This window comes from Mustela erminea, chromosome X (assembly GCF_009829155.1).
Source record: "Mustela erminea isolate mMusErm1 chromosome X, mMusErm1.Pri, whole genome shotgun sequence".
In the NCBI taxonomy this organism is placed as follows: Eukaryota; Metazoa; Chordata; class Mammalia; order Carnivora; family Mustelidae; genus Mustela; species Mustela erminea.
The window spans coordinates 89,230,909-89,254,079 of record NC_045635.1 but is presented as its reverse complement, the minus strand read 5'-3'; the positions used below and the strand labels follow the sequence as shown (position 1 = coordinate 89,254,079).

General features: G+C 37.5%; 1 protein-coding gene across 5 annotated transcripts in view; it reads left to right on the top strand.

Moving 5' to 3' along the window:
• The window catches only part of NUP62CL (nucleoporin 62 C-terminal like), a 112,595-nt gene that overhangs the window by 28,675 nt on the left and 60,749 nt on the right, over nucleotides 1-23,171 (top strand). The window lies entirely within an intron of this gene.

Sequence of the window (23,171 nt, the reverse complement as noted above, 5' to 3'; positions counted from 1 at the left end):
GAATGGTCGAGTTTCATTCTTCTACATGTAGCTGTCCAGTTTTCCCAGCACCATTTATTGAAGAGACTGTCTTTTTTCCACTGTATATTTTTTCCTGTTTTGTCGAAGATTATTTGACCATAGAGTTGAGGGTCCATATCTGGGCTCTCTACTCTGTTCCACTGGTCTATGTGTCTATTTTTATGCCAGTACCATGCTGTCTTGGTGATCACAGCTTTGTAGTAAAGCTTGAAATCAGGTAACGTGATGCCCCCCATTTTATTTTTGTTTTTCAACATTTCCTTAGCGATTCGGGGTCTCTTCTGATTCCATACAAATTTTTGGATTATTTGCTCCAGCTCTTTGAAGAATACCGGTGGAATTTTTATTGGAATGGCATTAAAAGTAGATTGCTCTAGGCAGTATAAACATTTTAACAATGTTTATTCTTCCGATCCAAGAGCATGGAATTGTCTTCCATCTTTTTGTGTCTTCTTCAATTTCTTTCATGAGTGTTCTGTAGTTCCTCAAGTACAGATCCTTTACCTCTTTGGTTAGGTTTATTCCCAGGTATGTTATGGTTCTTGGTACTGTAGAAAATGGAATCGATTCTCTAATTTCCTTTTCTGTATTTTCATTGTTAGTGTATAAGAAAGCCACTGATTTCTGCACATTCACTTTGTATCCTGCCACGTTGCTGAATTGCTGTATGAGTTCTAGTAGTTTGGGGGTGGAGTCTTTTGGGTTTTTCATATAAAGAACCATGTCATCTGCGAATAGAGAGAGTTTGACTTCTTCATTGCCAATTTAGATACCTTTTATTTCTCTTTGGTGTCTGATTGCTGTTGCTAGGACTTCTAATACTATGTTGAACAAGAGTGGTGAAAGTGGGCATCCTTGTCTTGTTCCTGATCTCAATGGGAAGGCTGCAAGCTTTTTTCCATTGAGGATGATATTTGCTGTGGGTCTTTCATAGATAGATTTTATTCTTTTTTTTTTAAAGATTTTGTTTATTTATTTGACACAGAGAGAGATCACAAGTAGGCAGAGAGTCAGGCAGAGAGAGAGAGAGAGAGAGAGGCAGGCTCCCCGCTGAGCAAAGAGCCTGATGCGGGGCTTGATCCCAGGACACTGAGATCATGACCTGAGCCGAAGGCAGCGGCTTAATCCACTGAGCCACCCAGGTGCCCCGATAGATTTTATTCTTAAAAATGAACTTTAATTGGGATGCCTGGGTGGCTTAGTTGGTTAAACATCTGCTTTTGGCTCAGGTCATGATCCCGGGGTTGTGGGATCCAGCCCTGCATGGGACTCTCTGCTCCACTGGAGCCTGCTTCTTTCTCTCCCTCTGCCAGTGGCTCCCCCTCCTTGTGTTCTCTCTTGCACTGTCAAATAATAAATAAAATCTTTTAAAAAAATGAATTTTAATTAAGTTATATTATCCAAATCTCCTTTTCATTGTAAAATGATAGTTTTTGAAAATTTTTTTTAAAGATTTTATTTATTTATTTGACAGATGGAGATCACAAGCAGGCAGAGAGGCAGGCAGAGAGAGAGGAGGAAGCAGGCTCCCCGCTGAGCAGAAAGCCCGATGCGGGGCTCGATCCCAGGACCCTGAGATCATGATCTGAGGCGAAGGCAGCGGCTCAACCCACTGAGCCACCCAGGCGCCCCAGTTTTTGAAATTTTTAAATGACTGCTATTACTTGTAGGCTTGTATGAGGTTTTTATGCATACTGTGCTTCAGAAGTCTATGGGTTTTTTGTTTGTTTGTTTTGCTCTACTTCTCAGTGTTTTGGGGAAATGGGTATGCCTTTGAGGCTGGGTTCTTTGTGGGTTTTTTTGCATTTGAATGCCATTCCTTTGGGGTTTTTTGTGGTTTGGTTTTTGTTTGTTTTTTGTTTTTTTTTACTAGCTCTCTCAAGTGTTTCACTCTCTTCTCTTTCTCCTCCCTCTTCCCCATAACCCCGTTCTTTCTCCCTTCCTCAAATCCCCCCACCCCACTCGGTGCTCTGCCCTCTTGGGTCCCTCTGCCTAGATGCCCAGTTTCCCAATAGCCATGCCTTCTCTTTGGGTCTCTGCCTTCCACGCCTGCCCTCTTGTGAGTCCTCCTCCTGCACACACTCCCCCCCCACACTTCCTGCTCACTCTTATGTCCCTCTCAGGACTTCGAAGATTCTTGTCTCTTTAGTCCTTCCGCACACCCTCCCCTTTGGTCCCCCACCCCTGGTGTCTTCCCTTTTCCAGTTTTGTAACTGCTGTAGGCATTCACTGATAATTGAGACCTGTTTCATGGCAATTTAGAGTCTTCCACCATGTCACACTTTTTTTTTTCTTTTTTTTTTTTTAACCATGTCACACTTTTAATATTTGGCAATGTGGTCTTAATTTTGGAATTTTTAAAATTTATTTTATTTTATTTATTCTTGTTGGAATTAAAAAAAAAAACCTTTTTCTAGCTCTTAAAATAAGATTCTGACATAGCTTTGATATGTTACTGGATGAAGGGGGGAAAAGCACTTAATGTGAAAGATAATTGGTGAGTTATACTGCTTACAATGTTTAATATGAACTCACAACTAATATACCATTTTCAGTAGCCCTGTATTTTATTGTGGCATAAAATAAAACAATCATCATTACAAGTTTGCTCCCTTCCTATTTCCCTAAAAATGGGCTAATTTCATATCTCCCTATCCATTTCTTTTCTGGGGACCCAAACATTCAGAATAAAATATTAGTAACTCAGTTTCTACTTCTAGAGTTGGCATCCATAGCTATCAGTGGCAAATAAGGACTCTACTGTACTTGGAGGCTTACATTTTTCTACTTTCTGGGAGGCTTTTTTGGTGAAACAAGGGGTTTCTTCAGTGCATTTGTACTTTCCCTTTGTTTTTCTACCTCTCCTTAGTTTGGTAATTAATGATATGTTAAAGAATCATATGTATTATCAGAAGTTGCTATTTATAGGGATGGCTTTGTAACATGACTAATCATCTGAGATCATTTAGTCATGATGTTCTTGAGAAGGTGAAGTGAATTAGTGGAACGCCACGGTTGTCAAGTACCCAGGCCATTTAGGGGGAATGTGGCCAGCAAGGAAAAATAGTCTATTTGCTTCTGAGAAGGTAGGAAACATTTTTAACAAATTACATGGCTTGGGGCGCCTGGATGGCTCAGTAGTTAAGCATCTGCCTTTGGCTTGGGTTATGATCCTGGAGTCCTGGGATCATGATCCCTGGGTCCTTGGGCTCCCTACTCAGCGGAAAGCCTGCTTCTCCCTCTCCTACTCCCCCTGCTTGTGTTCCCTCTCTCACTGTCTCTCTCTCTGTTAAATGAATAAATAAAATTAAAAAACAAAACAAAACAAATTACATGGCTGAGCTGCTATGCTAGTCACTGCTTTAACATCATTTTTTCAAGTAGTATCAGGGAATAATGGCATGAATGATCCCCCCAAATCATTTATATTTTATAAGACAGAAGCCTCTAAACATTTGTGCTGAAATAGTTTATTTCAGGTATTCTGGTTTGAAATTACTTTAGTTTGAAATTACTGTGTTTGAGATGCAGACTTCTCTAATAATGTGTTGCTTACACTAATATTAAAATGGAAGTTTTGTGTCCATTTCCTTCACTGACTAGTTGCTTGGCCTTGGGGAAGTGTATTAATATTTCAGAGACTCAGATTCCTCAGATATAGAATGGAGATCAAAATAACTTTATGATTTGCTGTGGGTAATTAGAATATAAGGAGTTTCAGATTCAATAAATCCTTTTATCTTTTCCCCCTTCATTTTACCTAAGAGATTCAAGAACTTAAGTGGTAAAGGATGTGTCCTGAAATAACCTACCATATTTGTTGATCCCCATTCAGTTCTTCTACTACCCAGAACGCTCCTAGGTACAATAAATGATGACAGGTTGTATAAAGAGAAAATAATCTCCATGCCAATAAATTAGATAGGTATGTGGTAATTTTTTTGAATTCCAAGTTGAAATCCAGTTTATGTTCACTCTCTGGGCCTGCTATAAGAGTATGATATCTCTGATTTGCTGATCCTTCACTGACAGCAAGGAGAACCCCAACATTATACATTGGAAAGCGTTCATATAGCACTTTACATTAAATCAGGTAATGTAGATGAAGGGCCCTTCATAAACTTATTGTTAAAAAACATTTTGGTTACTCATTTAATGGAACTGCCAGAATTGTCGAGGTCTGCAAACTGAGGCTCCAGTGTGTTTAAGTGACTCTACAATCTGATGGGCAACAGTACTCATTGAATGGTTTTCTTCCCATCCGGCTGTTGAGTTAATTGAGTAAGTCCCATTGAGGTTGGACTGTCTGGCAGGGAGCATCTGCCCATTTCTACAAACCTTTTCAGTGAGCTCTGATGATTTCTTTGGGCCTAGTGGGTTTTCTGAAGAAATCCTTTACCATTTGGTATTTCTTTCTTTGAATATGTGTGCTTGAGTTTAAGGCATCCAAAATAGAACTGTGAGCTGGGTCAACAGAAGCAACTGTAGTTTTGTCAACTTTAAGCTCCTATCGTCAGGCAGTGTGGATGAAGAGAAATAGAGGTTGTCATCAATGACAGAGACAGCTATCTCCACTCATATCCATATATAGGGAGTACAGACTTGTTTTCCATTTTTTAATAAAGCAGTGATATACACAGGGAAGCTAAAGTGTGTGAAGATCCTGTTAAAAAGGATAGGGAATATGGATTAATTTCATACTGTTAGAAAAACATGAATTTAAGTCTGTATGTTAAAAGGAAGAATTAAAAAAAACATACAAATTAATAGAATATGCAATTTCCAAGCATGGGAGAAATAAAAGGAATGAAGAAAATTCCATGAATCCAAGTATGTAAACAAAGATAAAAGATGTATATTGTGAAGGACCTCAATGAGAAAGGAATCCATCAAAATCCTTGAGGAGAACACAGGCAGCAACATCTTCGACCTCAACCACAGCAACTTCTTCCTAAAAAGGGCTGGTGTCTTTTGATTTTGTTAACTGTTTCCTTTGCTGTGCAAAAGCTTTTGATCTTGATGAAATCCCAATAGTTCATTTTTGCCCTTGCTTCCCTTGCCTTTGGCGTTGCTCCTACACTGTTGGTGGGAATGCAAGCTGGTGCAGCCACTCTGGAAAACAGCATGGAGGTTTCTCAAAATGTTGAAAATAGAGCTGCCCTATGACCCAGCAATTGCACTATTGGGTATTTACCCTAAAGATACAAACGTAGTGATCCAAAGGGGCACGTGCACCCGAATGTTTATAGCAGCAATGTCCACAAAAGCCAAACTATGGAAAGAACCTAGATGTCCATCAACAGATGAATGGATCAAGAAGATGTGGTATATATACACAATGGAATACTATGCAGCCATCAAAAGAAATGAAATCTTGCCATTTGTGACAACATGGATGGAACTAGAGCGTATCATGCTTAGCGAAATAAGTCAAGCAGAGAAAGACAACTATCATATGATCTCCCTGATATGAGGAAGTGGTGATGCAACATGGGGGCTTAAGTGGGTAGGAGAAGAATCAATGAAACAAGATGGGATTGGGAGGGAGACAAACCATAAGTGACTCTTAATCTCACAAAACAAACTGAGGGTTGCTGGGGAAAGGGGGTTTGGGAGAAGGGGATGGGATTATGGACATTGGGGAGGGTATGTGCTTTGGTGAGTACTGTGAAGTGTGTAAACCTGGTGATTCACAGACCTGTACCCCTGGGGATAAAAATATATGTTTATAAAAAATAAAAAATTTAAATTTTCCTCCAAAAAAAAAAAAATAAAAAGGGCTAGTGTCAAAATCTGTGTCAGGATATAAAGTCAATGCACAGAAATCAGTTGCATTTCTTTACACTAACAACAAGACAGAAGAAAGAGAAATTAAGGAGTCAGTCCCATTTATAAATTGCACCCAAAACCATAAGATACCTAGGAATAAACCTAACCAAAGAGGCAAAGAATCTATACTCAGAAAACTATAAAGTACTCGTGAAAGAAATTGAGGAAGACACAAAGAAATGGGAAAATGTTCCATGCTCCTGAATTGGAAGAACAAATATTGTTAAAACGTCTCTTCTACCTAAAACAATCTACACATTTAATGCAGTGCCTATCAAAATCCCATCCATTTTTTTTTTCAAAGAAGTAGAACGAACAATCCTAAAATTTATATGGAACCAGAAAAGACCTCGAATAGCCAGAGGAATATTGAAAAAGAAAGCTAAAGTTGGTAGCATCACAATTCCAGACTTCAAGCTCTATTTCAAAGCTGTCATCATCAAGATAGCATGGTACTGGCACAAAAACAGACAAATAGATCAATGGAACAGAATAGACAGCCCAGAAATAGACCCTCAACTCTATGGTCTAATTTTTGACAAAGCTGGAAGAAATGTCCAATGGAAAAAAGACAGCCTCTTCAATAAATGGTGCTGGGAAAATTGGACAGCCACATGCAGAAAAATGAAATTGGACTATTTCCTTACACCATACACAAAAATAGACTCAAAATGGATGAAGGACCTCAATGTGAGAAAAGAATCCCTCAAAATCCTTGAGGAGAGCACAGGCAGCAACCTCTTCGACCTCAACCGCAGCAACTTTTTCCTAGGAACATCGCCAAAGACAACAGAAGCAAGGGCAAAAATGAACTATTGGGATTTCATCAAGATCAAAAGCTTTTGCATGGCAAAGGAAACAGTTAACAAAACCAAAAGACAACTGACAGAATGGGAGAAGATATTTGCAAACGACATATCAGATAAAGGGCTAGTATCCAAAATCTATAAAGAGCTTAGAAAACTCAATACCCAAAGAACAAATAATCCAATCAAGAAATGGGCAGAGGACAGAACAGACATTTCTGCAAAGAAGACATCCATATGGCCAATAGACACATGAAAAAATGCTCCACATCACTCGGCATCAGGGAAATACAAATCAAAACCACAATGAGATATCACCTTACACCAGTCAGGATGGCTAAAATTAACAAGTCAGAAAATGACAGATGCTGGCGAGGATGCGGAGAAAGGGGAACCCTCCTACACTGTTGGTGGGAATGCAAGCTGGTGCAACCACTCTGGAAAACAGCATGGAGGCTCCTCAAAATGTTGAAAATAGAACTGCCCTATGACCCAGCAATTGCACTACTGGGTATTTATCCTAAAGATACAAACGTAGTGATCTGAAGGGGCACATGCACCCGAATGTTTATAGCAGCAATGTCTACAATAGCCAAACTATGGAAAGAACCTAGATGTCCATCAACAGATGAATGGATCAAGAAGATGTGGTATATATACACAACGGAATACTATGCAGCCATCAAAAAAATTAAATCTTGCCATTTGCAACAACATGGATGGAACTAGAGGGTATCATGTGTAGTGAAATAAGTTAATCAGAGAAAGACAACTATCATATGATCTCCCTCATATGAGGAAGTGGAGATGCAACATGGGGGGTTAAGGGGTAGGAGAAGAATCAATGAAACAAGATGGGATTGGGAGGGAGACAAACCATAAGTGACTCTTAATCTCACAAAACAAACTGAGGGTTGCTGCGGGAGGGGCGTTGGGAGAAGGGGGTGGGGTTATGGACATTGGGGAGGGTATGTGCTATGGTGAGTACTGTGAAGTGTGTAAACCTGGCAATTCACAGACCTCTACCCCTGGGGATAAAAATATATGTTTATTAAAAAAATTAAAAAATAAAATCTAAAAAATGAAGATGTATATTGTGGCAAATAAAAAACATAAAATAAGATGAAAGACATAAGTCTAAGCCTATGAATAGTTAAAATCAATGTAAATAAAGTCAGTCATTAAGAGACTCTTAGATTAAAATTTTGCAGCTTTGCTGTTTACAAAAACTGTACTTAAAATGATTCAGAAAGGTTGAAAACAAAGGAATGGAGAAAGATACAATAGGCAAATACCAACCAAAAGAAAAATTGGGAGGCAGCATTAATGTCAGACAAAATATGATTATAGGCAATTTGGTAATAAACAGACATTTCACACTGATGAAAGGAAGAAAATCTTCCAAGAGGCTATCAAACACAAATCTATGCCCGTAACAACATGGTCTTGAAATACATAAAACAAAAAGCAGTGGGATTGTAAGGAGAAATTGACAACCCCTAATAATAAATGGAGGCTTTTTAAACACCTTTGTCAGAAAATGGTTAAAGAAAATAGATTGAAAAATGAAAAAGTATAATATGAAAGATTTAAGATCTAAATGAGATGGAAGGGAGAGAAACTTTGATGCCAAATTCTTAGTGACAAATGCATTTTTAGTGCAAATGTGACTCTTTTTTGTTGTTTCTCAAATTTTTTAGGTAAGAAATATTTAAAGGTACATGCTACATTTAACAGGAAGATTCTTAAATTACTTCCAAAAGAATAGAAGGTCCACAAATGCAGGGGGACAGGAAGAAACATTCCACCTTTTGTTGCCTACCAGAAAGGACTCCTTTGGCCTGCAATGTGACATTGACAATACCTAAATCCCAAAGTGTCGATTTCTGTTACAGCCTCACAACCATGGCTTGACAACAATTTTTCTGTCAACATTTATATTATCATATGATTATATTTCATAAATATATAATACATATAAGTATGTATCATGTAATAGTAATATATTATTATAATATAGGTTATAAACATAATACTTAAAACCTCGGGAGAGTGGTACCCTTGGGAATGTAAGAATAAATATAGCAAAAACTCTTCTCTGCTCAAGATGCCTCTCTTCCTGTGCCTTCTAGGACTGAGTGATTACACTTGAAATGACCATTTGGGGCTTACATTTTAAAAGGTTTAAGATGTATATATGGCTTAAAAATAAGCATGTTGCAACTATGCTGTCTTGATGATGACAGCTTTGTAATAGAGCTTGAAGTCTGGAATTGTGATGCCACTAACCCATTCAGGTAAATATTGTCCTTCAGAATTACCCTAGGGTAGATGTTCACTTATATCCATGCCACAAATACTACTCAAAATACCATATTTCATCCATTTTAAGAGGTAAAGTTTTTCATATTTTAACATCTCTGAAGTTGAAAAGAGTCTGAATGGTCATTGGTGTTTTACAATCCCTTTTGGCCAGGTGGCAGTTGCAGCATCAGAGTTGTTCCTGTATGCACACTTAATATCAAAATGTCTAGGATCAAAACTTGCCTAATGGGTGGCTTGGGTGGAAGCCCTGAGACAACGGGGGATCATGTTCAACTCCTAGAAACCAGTGGTTCTGGGGAGAGAATGGTGGAGATTGTTAACCAGATCTAGTTACTGATTATGCTAAAATGAAAGAAAAATTTTGCTAGTTTACATATTTGCAAAGCTGACTTGAAAGCATAGTTAAATGGCTTTTAGTTTTCTTTTTTTTAATTAAATTTATTTTTTAAATAAACATAATTATGTTATGTTAAATAACAAATATGCTAAATAACATAATTACTAAATTCCTGTACAAGTCCTAGCAGTTTTGGAGTGGGGCCTTTTGGGTTTTCCACATATAGTATCATATCATCTGCAAAGAGAGATAGTTTGACTTCTTTGCTGATTTGGATGCCTTTAATTTCTTTTTGTTGTCTGATTGCTGAGGCTAGGACTTCTAGAACTATGTTGAACAGCAGTGGTGATATTGGAAATCCTTGCCATGTTCCTGACCTTAGCAGAAAAGCTTTCAGTTTTTCTCCATTGAGAATGATATTTGCAGTGGGTTTTTCATAGATGGCTTTGATAATATTGAGGTATGTGCCCTCTATCCCTACACTTCGAAGAGTTTTGATCAGGAAGGGATGCTGCACTTAGTCAAATGCCTTTTTAGCATCTATTGAGAGTATCATATGGTTCTTATTCTTTCTATTATTAATGTATTATATCACATTGATTGATTTGCGGATGTTGAACCAAACTTACAGCCCTGTAATAAATCCCACTTGGTCGTGGTGAATAATCCTTTTAATGTACTGTTGGATCCTGTTTGCCAGTATTTTGGTGAGAATCTTCACATCTGTGTTCATTAAGGATATTGGTCTGTAATTCTCTTTTTTGATGGGATCCTTGTCTGGTTTGGGGATCAAGGTGATGCTGGCCTCATAAAATGAGTTTGGAAGTTTTCCTTCCATTTCTATTTTTTGGAACAGTTTCAGGAGAATAGGAATTAATTCTTCTTTAAATGTTTGGTAAAATTCCCTTGGGAAGTTGTCTGGCCCTGGACTTTTGTTTCTTTGGAGATTTTTGATGACTGTTTCAATCTCCTTACTGGTTATGGGTCTGTTCAAGTTTTCTGTTTCTTCCTGGTTCAGTTATGGTAGTTTATATGTCTCTAGAAATGTATCCATTTCTTCCAGATTGTCGAATTTGTTGGCGTAGAGTTGCTCATAATATGTTCTTATAATTGTTTGTATTTCTTTAGTGTTAGTTGTGATCTCTCCTCTTTCATTCATGATTTTATTTGGGTCCATTATCTTTTCTTTTTGATAAGTCTGGCCAGGGGTTTGTCAATCTTATTAATTCTTTCAAAGAACCAGCTCCTAGTTTCGTTGATTTGTTCTTTTGTTTTTTTAGTTTCTATTTCATTGATTTCGGCTCTGATCCTTATTATTTCTCTTCTCCTGCTGGATTTAGGCTTTCTTTCTTGTTCTCTCTCCCTCTCCTTTAAGTGCAGGGTTAGATTGTTTATTTGAGACCTTTCTTGTTTCTTGAGAAAGGCTTGTACCACTATTATTTTCCTCTCAGGACTGCCTTTGTCGTGTCCCACAGATTTTGAACCATTGTGTTTTCATTATCATTTGTTTCCATGAATTTTTTCAATTCTTCCTTAATTTCCTGGTTGACCCATTCATTCTTTAAAAGGATGCTGTTTAGTCTCCATGTATTTGTGTTCTTTCCAAATTTCCTCTTGTGATTGAGTTCTAGCTTCAGAGCATTGTGGTCTGAAAATATGCAGGGAATGATCCCAATCTTTTGATACTGGTTGATACCTGATTTATGACCCAGGATGTGATCTATTCTGGAGAATGTTCCATATGCACTAGAGAAGAATGTATATTCTGTTGCTTTGGGATGGAATGTTCTGAATATATCTGTGATGCCCATCTGGTCCAGTGTGACATTTAAGGCCTTTATTTTCTTGTTGATCTTTTGCTTAGATGATCTGTCCATTTCAGTGTTGATCTTTTGCTTAGATGATCTGCCCATTTCAGTGAGGGGAGTATTAAAGTCCCCTACTATTATTGTATTATTGTTGATGTATTTCTTTGATTTTGTTATTAATTGGTTTATATAGTTGGCTGCTCCCACGTTAGGGGCATAGATATTTAAAATTGTTAGGTCTTCTTGTTGGACAGACCCTTTGAGTATGATATAGTGTCCTTCCTCATCTATTATAGTCTTTGGCTTAAAAATCTAATTGATCTGATTTAAGGATTGCCACCCCAGCTTTCTTCTGATGTCCATTAGCATGGTACATTGTTTTCCACCCCCTCACTTTAAATCTGGAGGTGTCTTCGGGTCTAAAATGAGTATCTCGTAGGCAGCATTTTGATGGGTTTTGGTTTTTTATTCATTCTGATACCCTGTGTCTTTTGATTGGGGGCATTTAGCCCATTAACATTCAGGGTAACTATTGAGAGATACGAATTTAGTGCCATTGTATTGCCTGTAAGGTGACTGTTACTGTATATTGTCTCTGTTTCTTTCTGATCTACTACTTTTAGGGTCTCTCTTTGCTTAGAGGACCCCTTTCAATATTTCCTGGTTTGGTTTTTGAAAATTCTTTCAGTTTTTGTTTGTCCTGGAAGCTTTTTATCTCTCCTTCTATTTTCAATGATAGCCTAGCTGGATATAGTATTCTTGGCTGCATGTTTTTCTCGTTTAGTGCTCTGAATAATCATGCCAGTTCTTTATGGCCTGCCAAGTCTCTGTGGATAGGTCTGCTGCCAATCTAATGTTTTTACCCTTGTATGTTACAGACTTCATTTTCCGGGTTGCTTTCAGGATTTTCTCTTTGTCTCTAAGACTTGTAAATTTTACTATCAGGTGATTAGGTGTGGACCTATTTTTATTGATTTTGAGGAGCGTTCTTAGCATCTCCTGGATTTTGATGTTTGTTCCCTTTGCCATATTAGGGAAATTCTCTACAATAATTCTCTCCAATATACCTTCTGCTCCCCTCTTTCTTTCTTCTTCTTCTGGAATCCCAATTATTCTAATGTTGTGTCGTCTTATGGTGTCACTTATCTCTCGAATTCTCTCCTTGTGGTCTAGTATCTGTTTGTCTCTCTTTTGCTCAGCTTCTTTATTCTCTGTCATTTGGTCTTCTATGTCACTAATTCTTTCTTCTGCCTCATTTATCCTAGCAGTAAGAGCCTCCATTTTTGACTGCACCTCATTAATAGCTTTTTTTAATTTCAACTTGGTTAGATTTTCGTTCTTTTATTTCTCCAGAAAGGGCTTTTTTCTCTCCGGAAAGGGTTTCTCTAATATCTTCCATGCCTTTTTTGAGCCCGGCTAGAACCTTGAGAATCATCATTCTGAACTCTAGATCTGTCATATTAGCAATGTCTGTATTGATTAGGTCCCTAGCCTTTGGTACTGGCTCTTGTTCTTTTTTCTGTTGTGAGTTTTTCCGCCTTGTCATTTTGTCTAGATAAGAATTTCTTTCTTCTCCTCTGGAATTCCGCTGTTCTCCTTGGTGAGTAAAGTTGGTCTTAGCTGGGTTTCTTGTTGATCTTCTGGGGAAGGGGCCTGTTGTAGTGATTCTCAAGTGTCTTTGCCCCAGGAGGAATTGCACCACTCTTACCGGGGGCTGGACTAAGTAATCCGCTGGGGTTTGCTTTGGGGAGCTTTTGTTCCCTGAGTGCTTTCCATAGAGTTCCAGAGGATGGGAATGAAGATGGCGGCCTCCTAATCTCTGGCCCGGAGGAGCCAAGAGCTCGGGGTCCCGCTCCTCAGTGCGCCCTCAGAAAAAAGTGCCCAACCACTGCCATCTCCCTGGCCTCTGGTTGGGCTTGTAGGAAAGTGCTCAATCGGTCGCACTTGGAGAAAAGCGCCCAGTTGCTTCCGTCTCCGTGGCCTCCAGCCACGCTCTGAGCCCACCCAGCTTGCAACCGGTTCAAGGTAACCCTGAGCTGAGAGCTCACTCCTCGGCTTTGTGGCTGTAGCCGGCTTCCCCGCTCTAATACCTGCAAGCTCTGTGACACTCAGACATCCCCAGTACTTCTGTGACTCCGCGGGATGTGGGGTTATACTGACCCCGCATGGGCTTCCCCCCCCATCCCGGTTTTGCCTCTGGAGTGATGTCCCTTCGTGGAGCAGACTTTTAAACGTCCTGATTTTGTGGTCCGTTGCTCCCCCACTTGCTGGGAGCCGGCCCCTTCCCCCATGGTCTATCTTCCCATCACTTTGGATTCACTTCTCCATAGGTCCTACTTTTCAGAAAGTGATCAATTTTCTGTTTCTAGAATTGTTGCTCTTCTCTTTGATTTCCCGTTGGATATGTAGGTGTTCGCAATGGTTAGATAAGGTATTTAGCTGATCTCCTGCTTCCTGATGCCGTCTCAGCCTGCTACTTCTCCGCCATCTTGACTCCTCCCCCTTGGCTTTTAGTTTTCTTAATGAGTTCCTCTGCTCTATTTAATCTTAAGTTCCCAAGGGTACCACCGTCCTGAGGTTTTAAGTGTTATGTTACCCCAAATTATGTTATAATAGCATATTTTTACATATCATCTAATATATAGTTATTTATTATATATTTATGATATAAAGTTATATGAGAATATCATAAATTTTGACCAAAAAACTCGTTGTTGTCACCATTTTTTAAAAAGATTTTATTTATTTATTTGAGAGAGATCAAGTGAACAGCAGAGGAGGAGAGGGAGCCGCAGAGGGAGAAGCAGGCTCCCTGCTGATCAGAGATTTCCCAATGCAGGACTCAATCCCAGGACCCTTAACTGGCTGAGCCACCTAGGCACACACCTTATTTTTAAAAAAATATTTTATATATTTACTTGAGACAGAGAGAGAGAGAGCAACAAGCAGAGGGAAAGGAAGAAGCAGGCCAGGGAGCCTGATGTAAGGCTTAATCATAGGACCCTGAGATCCTGACCAGAGCCAAAGGCAGATGCTTAACTAACTGAGCCACTCAGGTGCCCCATCACCATGGTTTTGATACTGTGTCAATAGTGCTTCTGGTGGCACAGAAGACATAGAAGAATTGAGTTGATAATTGGATTCTGAATAGTTTTTTCTTAAGGTATGCATGTTTGATTAAAATCTGTCTACATTGAAAAGAGCTCTTTCAAGAAGTATAAAAAAATTTAAGTGATAAGAAGGAGTTATGACAGGGTTTTTTTTTTTTTCCTTACTGGTGCATAAAGTAATGGGACTCTTAACTTTGATGAAATATTTTTTGAAACTGATTTCTTAGAATTGCCTTTCAGAGCTATTGTTTAAAAAATTGATCTTTAGACACATCCCATTTTATAAATTTTGGCTCAGATAGAGTTCTAAGTACATAGTGATTTTCCCTTAACACTTTAAGATATTCCATCATCTAAAATTTATTGTTGCTAATGAAGAGCCTTCTTTCAAACTGGTTGTTAGTCCTTATTAGGTAAATTTGTTTTTTTCTCTCTGGTGATGTTCAGATTTTTCTTCTCTGTATTTAAAACTGTCATATTTCAGTATATTGCATATAAAGGGTGTGCGTGTGTGTGTGTGTGTGTGTGTGTGTGTTGGTGGTGATGGTGGGAAGGGGTTGCCTGCTTGCACATGGTGACCTTTTGAACCTGAGGACTCATTTTTCTTCAGTTCCAGCAAACTCCTTTATTAACTCTTTCAGTATTGCCTCTGCCATTCTATTTTTTTTCCTTCTTATATTCTTTCTGGATACATATTGAAGCTTTTCTTCTGTTTTCATATCTCTGCTCTCATTTTTCAGGACTATAGACTCCCTACTTAGAGGTTTTATAATTTGTGTCTGTGAGTTAATTCTCTGGGGGCTTTTTCTAACCTTGTGTCACTAAGAAGTGGAGGAGTCACCTCTGTTGTATAATGTCCTGAGCAACCTACTTGGCATTGAAGGTTTTATCAGCTCCTAATCGGTTTTTATGTTATCCTTTGAGACTGAAATTTCTACTCAATAAAGATAAATGGAATTTGAGCCATCTATGAATGTCTTCTTCACCAGCTTGGGATTCCTACATGTTTCCATCGTCTTTTCCATTCTCTTGTAGATCTTTCCCAGATTTAAGCTTCACGAGGCCTCTGCTGATTGAGGAGCCTTACCCTGTGGCCTCAGATCATACCCATAACCCATCATATCTCTAGCTGTTAAGGAACGTACCTCATTCAGGTCTCCCCCTTGGGCTAAGCAGCTTCATATTTTGCTTATAGATAAAAATTCCTTCTCTGTCTGGCCCCCAAAAAATTGTCCTGTGTCTTCAAAACCCCTGCTGTGTGCTTTTAAAAACATTTTTTTGAAGTGCTTTTTAACCAATACTTCTAGGAGTTTGGAGTACAAGAGTTTGGAGTACAAGAGTACAATTTGGCTTCTAGCTAACATCTTGACTCGAAGGGCTCATTGACATTTCCGAAATTTGTTTTCTTCCATGCCTCTCTTACCCATATTTAGTGTCTGGAGTCTTAAGTGAGTTTCATTTTGGAGGAACTGGTATCCCTCCAGGTGGGTTCACTTTTGGCTCTGTAGACAATAGCCGCCAGTTCAACTACCAGGTTTACATTCTCTATACCTGGTCCAGGAGGGTTTAAGTTTGAGACTCCACCCCAACTGATTATAAGTGAGTTCCTCTTCTACTGGCCTGTACTGATTCAGTAACACAGCTCCTGCTCCACAGACTAAAGAATTCAGCTTAGGAATACCAGTTGTATCAACTCCTGCCCCAGAAGGAACTGGGTTTTCTGTAGGGTAAGAGCAGTACCCTTTGATTCTTTTAGTGGGGACAAAGGTAATCATCTCTCAATGACAAACTTGCCATTTAGAGTATGGAAAGGCCAAAGAAATGGTATGGCATTTCTATGTCAACTATTTGGAATTATGCTACTCATTCCCAAGATCATCTTACAAACTGAAACCATCAGAGATTTAAGGCACAAGGCACATTGAATTCTGATCTTGATTTCTCTTCATTTTATGTGAGCCATAGGAAGAGTACTCACTGAATTTTGGACATAATTCATCTTGAAATGAGGCTACTTGCTTATTAAATCTCTCTCTTGAGAGATCTTTATCTATTGATCATTGTAATGACCTTGAATATACATTTTTCCCTCCTGCATTTCAGAATTTTATTTTATTTTTTTTAAGATTTTATTTATTTATTTGACAGAGAGAGACACAGCAAGAGAGGGAACACAAGCAGGGGGAGTGGGAGAGAGAGAAGCATTTCAGAATTTAATTTAATTTAATTTTTAAAAAGATTTATTTATTTACTTATTTATTTATTTGACAGAGAGAGAGAGAGAGATCACAAGTAGATGGAGAGGCAGGCAGAGAGAGAGAGGGAAGCAGGCTCCCTGCTGAGCAGAGAGCCTGATGCGGGACTAGATCCCAGGACCCTGAGATCATGACCTGAGCCGAAGGCAGCGGATTAACCCACTGAGCAACTCAGGTGCCCCACATATCAGAATTTTAAAAGGAGCACACTTTTCATGCCTTTCTATGTAAATCCAGATGGATCCAGCCATTTCTTTTGGTAGTACCTGGTGGTCCAATGAATGCTGGAGTATTTTCTCTAGAATTCTCCCTGATTCCGTTATCTAATAACTTGTAATATTTGGTCATCTTTCCTTCTGTATTGAGATAAAACCTATGAACAAAATCTCATAAACTGCTTATATTTAAAACTTATTTTGGTGGAAACTACATTATCTAGCTGCCATTCAATGTGTCAGAACTATTATATTGATTTTGTTCCTCCTATTTAAATAAATGCACCAAAATTACACTTGAGCAACACATGCTCTCACACAGCCTGCAATGGTTAGAGGGGCTTTGGGCTGGGTACCAAGCAGTGTCCCATGACACTGGGTGACAGCATCTAGCCTTTTGTTTTTGGCTCTGTTACTCAGTCTGCAACTGCCACAGGTTTCTCCTTCATCATTGGAAGTACACCCCAGGCTGGGAGGGCCAGTTTCAATGCTTTCTCTGCAGTGGAGAATGCAGCTCAACCAATAGCATTTGCAGGTTTACCACTCACTCCTGCTACTCTGCCTCTGGTGGCACAGTTGCTACACAACCAGTTGTGCCTTTCAGTATCCGTGGACAGCTGACACAGGTAAGGTTGGGACTCTGCTCTCCAGTGGAGAAGCACAGCATTCAAGACCGATTTTGAGATTCTTGTTTGGATTGCTTCAAATCCAAATATGACTCACTTCTCTTGCTGGAATTTAATGTTATTGATGAATGTGATAGAAATTAAGTCCAAACTGCTCCTTCTGGTGTTTTAGGTTTAGAACCAAAGAATGTTTGTTTTGGAAAAAGTTACAACCTTCTGAGAAACCAACAGTCAAGATAATTCTGCATTTAGTAATGCTAGTTATACTGAAATGTTTTGATCAATTATTTAATGCTTGTGTTTAGCATGTATATTTTTATTCATAATCTGTTGGTATGTTCTGTTTTCTGTTTTGAAAATAAAACTCCTGAAATAAAATTTATCAGGAGGTACAATAGAAAAGCAAAGTATCTTGAGGGCGATGTAAAATTTTAGCGAATATCAATAATGCAATAAGTCACTTATATGTTATGGCTGGGGAATGGTGAAATATTTTGACTGGTAGAAACAGCTTACATGTGTGGGTTACCAGTTTCCAAATAATTAAGATTCAGTAGAATACATTTAACCTATATTGAACATTAATGAGAAGCCATTTAGGATCTTGCTGAACAAAAACACGCTTAGTAAAGAGTTCTGGTTTATAAGCTGTATAAACTTGGTTTTATTGTAGATGCATTAGATAGTTTAGAATTTGGGAAATGCACTGAGATGTTAATACATTTTATTTTATAGTGTATTTTATTAAATTAGATATTCATAGTAATAATTTCAGAGCTTTGGGAAAAAACCAAAATGGAAAAAAAAATTTTAAATTACAGATAATATAGAACTAAATTATTTATAATTTGTAGTAATGATAATACCAATTTTGAACGGTTGGCATAACATTGTAGGACATAAAGAGATGAAGTGGAACACTGAAATAATTATGATGCTGGAATATTTGGTCACTGCCTTGCTGGGGGGGCTTCACTGTAATTGTATACAAATGAATTTTTTGTGTTAGAAATAATGCATAACTGTTATTTTAAAAATCTAGGAAATAAATGTTTGAGTCTCAGCTCTGTTCATTACTAGTTCTGTGACCTTGGGCAAGTTATTTTACCCTCTCAATGATTGATTTGCTCATATGTAAGTGCTCAACACTTACCTCATAGGGTTGTTGTGGGGATTCGATAAGTTAATATAGGTGAAATGCCTAGAACCTTGTCTGACATGTAATAGGCACTCATGGGTAACTATCGTTGTTTTTATGAGAATGTACATTTCCCTACAGTGTTGCATATGTTGGCTATTCCTTTTCATGTGTTTTTTGATTTGATAGCTTTATAGTGGAGATAATATCAGCATTATCTTGATTTACATTTCTTTAATTACTAGTAAGATGACTCCTTTTCAGATTATTTATTGAGTAATTATATTTGTGTGTGTTTGTGTGTATGTGTGTGTGTGTGAGAATTAAATCAATTCCTTGTTTATATTTTTTCCTGTTTTCTAATACATTTGTCTTTTTCTTGTTGATAATGCAGTTACAGTATCATAACTCTTTGATATTGTACAAGAAGTGTTTGCCCTGTTAGTTTGCATTTTATTTTTCTAAGAGTTTTATAGACATTAAAAGATCCTAATTTTTTTAAAATTAAGCTTTTTATTTTGCCATAATTATAGATTCTCTTGCAGTTGTAAAAAATAATAGAAATTCCACATACCTTTTGTTAATTTTCTCCTAGTGTAAATGTCAGACATTATCATAGCCAGGATGTTGATCTGGATAGTCAAGGTATAGACTAGGCCTGTCACTACAGGGATCCTGCATTTTGCCCTTTCAGAGCAGCTGTTCCTATAATTTTATCATTTCAAAAATGTTATATAAATGGAACCATACAGTATGAGGTATTTTAGAAATGGCTATTTATTTTAAAGGAATGGCTATTTTTAGCTCAGCATAATTTCCCATAGATTCATCCAGATTGTTGTGTGTATCAGTTGTTTGTTTTATTGATGCGTAGTATTCCATGGTGTGGATGTGCTGCAGTTTATGTAACTATTTGCCCATGGATGGATATTTGTGTTGTTTCTACTTGTTGGCTATTGTGAATAAAGCTGCTGTGAACATTTATGTACAGGTTTTTTTGTGAACATAAGTCTTCATTTCTCTTGGATAAATGCCCAGGAGTACAATTGTTGGATCATATGGTAGTTGTATATTCAATCTTATAAGAAACTGCCAAACTGTCTTCCAGAATGGCTGTACCATTTTACATACTCATCAGCAAGTATGTGTGATCCAGTTTCTCTGCTCTTCACTATCATTTGGTATTATCACTGTTTTTTGTTTTAGCCATTCTTGCAAATAGTGATATCATATTGTGGTTTTTATTTATATTTCCCTAAGGGCTAATGATGTTGAACATCTTTTCCTGTGCTTGTCATCTGTATATCCAATCTGTTCATGTCATTTAGAGTCTGAAAAAAAAAACATTCAAAAATAGTAATGTATTATATGGGTCCTTTTCATGTAGGGACTTGAAAATGTCAGTGAATAATAGGGTTTTACAAAAGACAGAAGTGCTGATCAACTGGGATTTTTTTTCTCTTATTGTTAGATTTATACCTGAGTGTTTTCTTTTTTAAAGTGATTGTAAATGATACTTTATTTTAATTTCATACTAAATTATTGCTAGTATGTAGAAATACAGTTGATTTTGTATGTTTATCTTGTATCCTGTGACCTTACTGAACTCATTTATTCTAGGAGGGTTTTTTTTTTTTTGTAGATTTCTTAGGATTTTCTACAAAGACAGACATGTCATCTGAAAATAGGGACAGTTTCATTTCTTCCTTTCCAATCTAGTTTTTTTCCCCCTTGCTTTAATGCAGTAGCTAGCAGTTCTAGGACTATATTGGATAAGAGTGATGAGAGCAGGCATCCTTCCTTTTTCTCAATCTTAGGGAGAACCATCTAGTTTCTCATTAAGTATGGTGTTAGCTGTAGTTTTTTAATAGATGCCCTTCATCATGTTGAAGATGTTCCTATCTACTCCTCGTTTTTTGAGACTTTTACTATAACTGGGTGTTGAATTTTGTAAAAGCTTTTTCTTCATTAGTTGATATGGTCATATGGTTCACATTGATTGAATTTTCAAATATTATACCAACCTTGCACCCCTAGAATAAATCCCACTTGGTCATCATCTTTAATCTTTTTATACATTGCTGAATTCTATTTGCTTATGTTTTGTTTGATTTTTAAAAATTCTTTCATTCATATTCGTAAGGGATATTGACATGCAGTTTTTCTTTTTGATACTGTTTTTTGTTTTTGTTTTTAGATTTTATTTATTTGACAGAGATCACAAGTAGGCAGAGAGGCAGGCAGAGAGAGAGGAGGAAGCAGGCTCCCCGCCGAGCGGAGAGCCCGATGCGGGGCTCGATCCCAGAACCCTGGGATCATGACCTGAGCCGAAGGCAGAGGCCTAACCCACTGGGCCACCCAGGTGCCCCTGTTTGTCTGGTTTTGATCAGGGTATGATACTGGTTACATAAATGAAGTTGGGAAGTGTTCTCCTGTTTTATTTTCTGAAAGAAATTCTTCTTTAAACATTTGGTAGAATTCCCCAGTGATACCATCTGGACTGGGAGATTTGTTTTTCAGGAGTTTTTAAATTATGAATAAATTCCTTAAGTTATAGGGTTACTCAAATTATCTATTTTATATTAGTGACTTGTGGTAATTTGTATTTTTTGAGTTGGGCCATTTCTTTGAAATTATCAAATTTGTGAGCATAGTATTATTCTTTTGATGTTTACATGGTATGTCATGATACCCTGTTTCATTACTGATATTGGTAATTGCATTTTCTGTTTTCTTTTTCAGTCTTAGAGGTTTGTTAATTTTATTGATGTTTCAAGAATCAACTCTGTATCATTGATTTTTTTCTATTTTTGTTCTCCATTTTATTGATTTTTGCTCTTTAGTATTTTCTTTCTTCTGCTTGCTTTGAGTTTATTTTGCTCTTTTACTAGGTTTTCAGGTGAGAATTTGGATGATTGATTAGAAACTTTTGTTTTGTTTATATTTGTCATCCTTCTGTTTTCTGTTTCTTGCCTTCCTATTGATTACTTGAACATGTTTTAGAATTCTATTTTGGTTTAACTACAGTATTTTTGAGAGTACCTCTTTGTATAGCTTTTTTAGTGGTTGCTCTAAATATTACATATATATGTATATAATATAACTTATATAGTATAGTGTATATATATAATAGTCTACTTGTCATCATACCTGTTTTTGTGAGGTATAGAAACCTTTCCCAGGGTGCCTGGGTGGATCAGTCTATTAAGCATCTGACTCTCATCTCAGGGTTGTGAGTTCAAGCCCTACACTGGAATCCACACAGGTAGTGGAGCCTACTTAAAAAAAAAAGAAAAAGAAACCTTTCTCTCTGTATGTACCTTAACCCACCCTTGTATGCAATGTAATTGTCTTAAAATATTCTGTCTATGTACATTTAGAAACATATCAGGGTGGGTTATAATTTTGGCTTCTACCATCAGACAATTTTAAAAACTTAAGACAAACAGGAAAACCTATTGTATTTACCCATGGTTTTGCTTTTCTATTTGTTGTTTCATCCTTCCTGAAGTTCCAAGATTCCTTCTTTTGTCAATCCCTTTCTGTTTAGAGAACTTCCTTTAGCTGCTCATTTAAGGTGCTCTGTTTGCAACAAATTCTGAGTTTTCCTTTTCAGAATCTTAATTTCCTCTTCATTCCTGAAGGATATTTTCACTAGCTATATATAGGATTCTGGGTTGGCAGTTCTTTTCTTTCATTACCTGAAAAATATGGTGATACTTTCTTCTTGCCTCCATGGTTTCTGATGAGAAATCTGTCATTTAAAGTTTTTTCCCTTATAAGTTAGACACTGTTTTATCTTTAGTGTTCAGAAGTTTATTTATTCTGTATGTCTTAGTGTAGACTTCTATGGTCTGTCATCCATTTCACTGATTCTAGTCTATCTGCTCTATTCTGCTGTTGAATCTTTCGACTTAGCTTTGTGTTTTGGTATTGTCTTTATCAATTCTCAAATTTCCATTTGGTTCATTATATCTTTTATTTCTTTGCTGAGGTTTTCTTGTCATTTATATTTTTTTCTGGTAAGGCTGTTCTTTTCACATGTTTCAAGTGGGTTTATAATTTCTTGTTAATGCATTTTTGTCATGGTTGCTTTCAAATCTTTGTCAGTTAATTCGAACCTTTCTGTCATCTTGGTATTGTCATTTTTCACTCAGTTTGAGACCTTCCTGGTTCTTGGTAGGATGAGTGTTTAATTGAAACCTGGACATCTTATTATAGTATGAGACTGAATCTGATTTAAACTTTTTTTTTCTTAAGCTGATTTTATTTGACATTGCTGTGGCAAGGGAAGTAAAAGGTACTGCTTCATTACCCTAAGGTGGGAGTAGAACTTCATTTTCCCCCTTGGTCTCCATTGTTACCCAAGGCAAGGGTTTCCCAGTTACTGGTGGGCAAAGGTGGAAGTTCTTGGTCCCAGTGTGGTTTCCATTGTCACTGTAAGGAGAGGGTTCATAAACTGCTGGCAGAGATGAAAAACCTGGCTCCCTACTTGACCTTCTCTGTTATTTGACCACTCTGGTAGGGGTATTAGGACACCTCATTACAGTCTCTCATGGGTAGAAGTTTAGGCTCCTTTCTTAGTGTTTAGTGCTTAGTAGGTAGGAAATGGGGCCATAGTTTATGTGATATTGGTTATACTAGAGTGGTTATTGTCTAAAAGTTTTCTGTCCTATTAGTCTGCCCCTTTCCTTGTCTTTT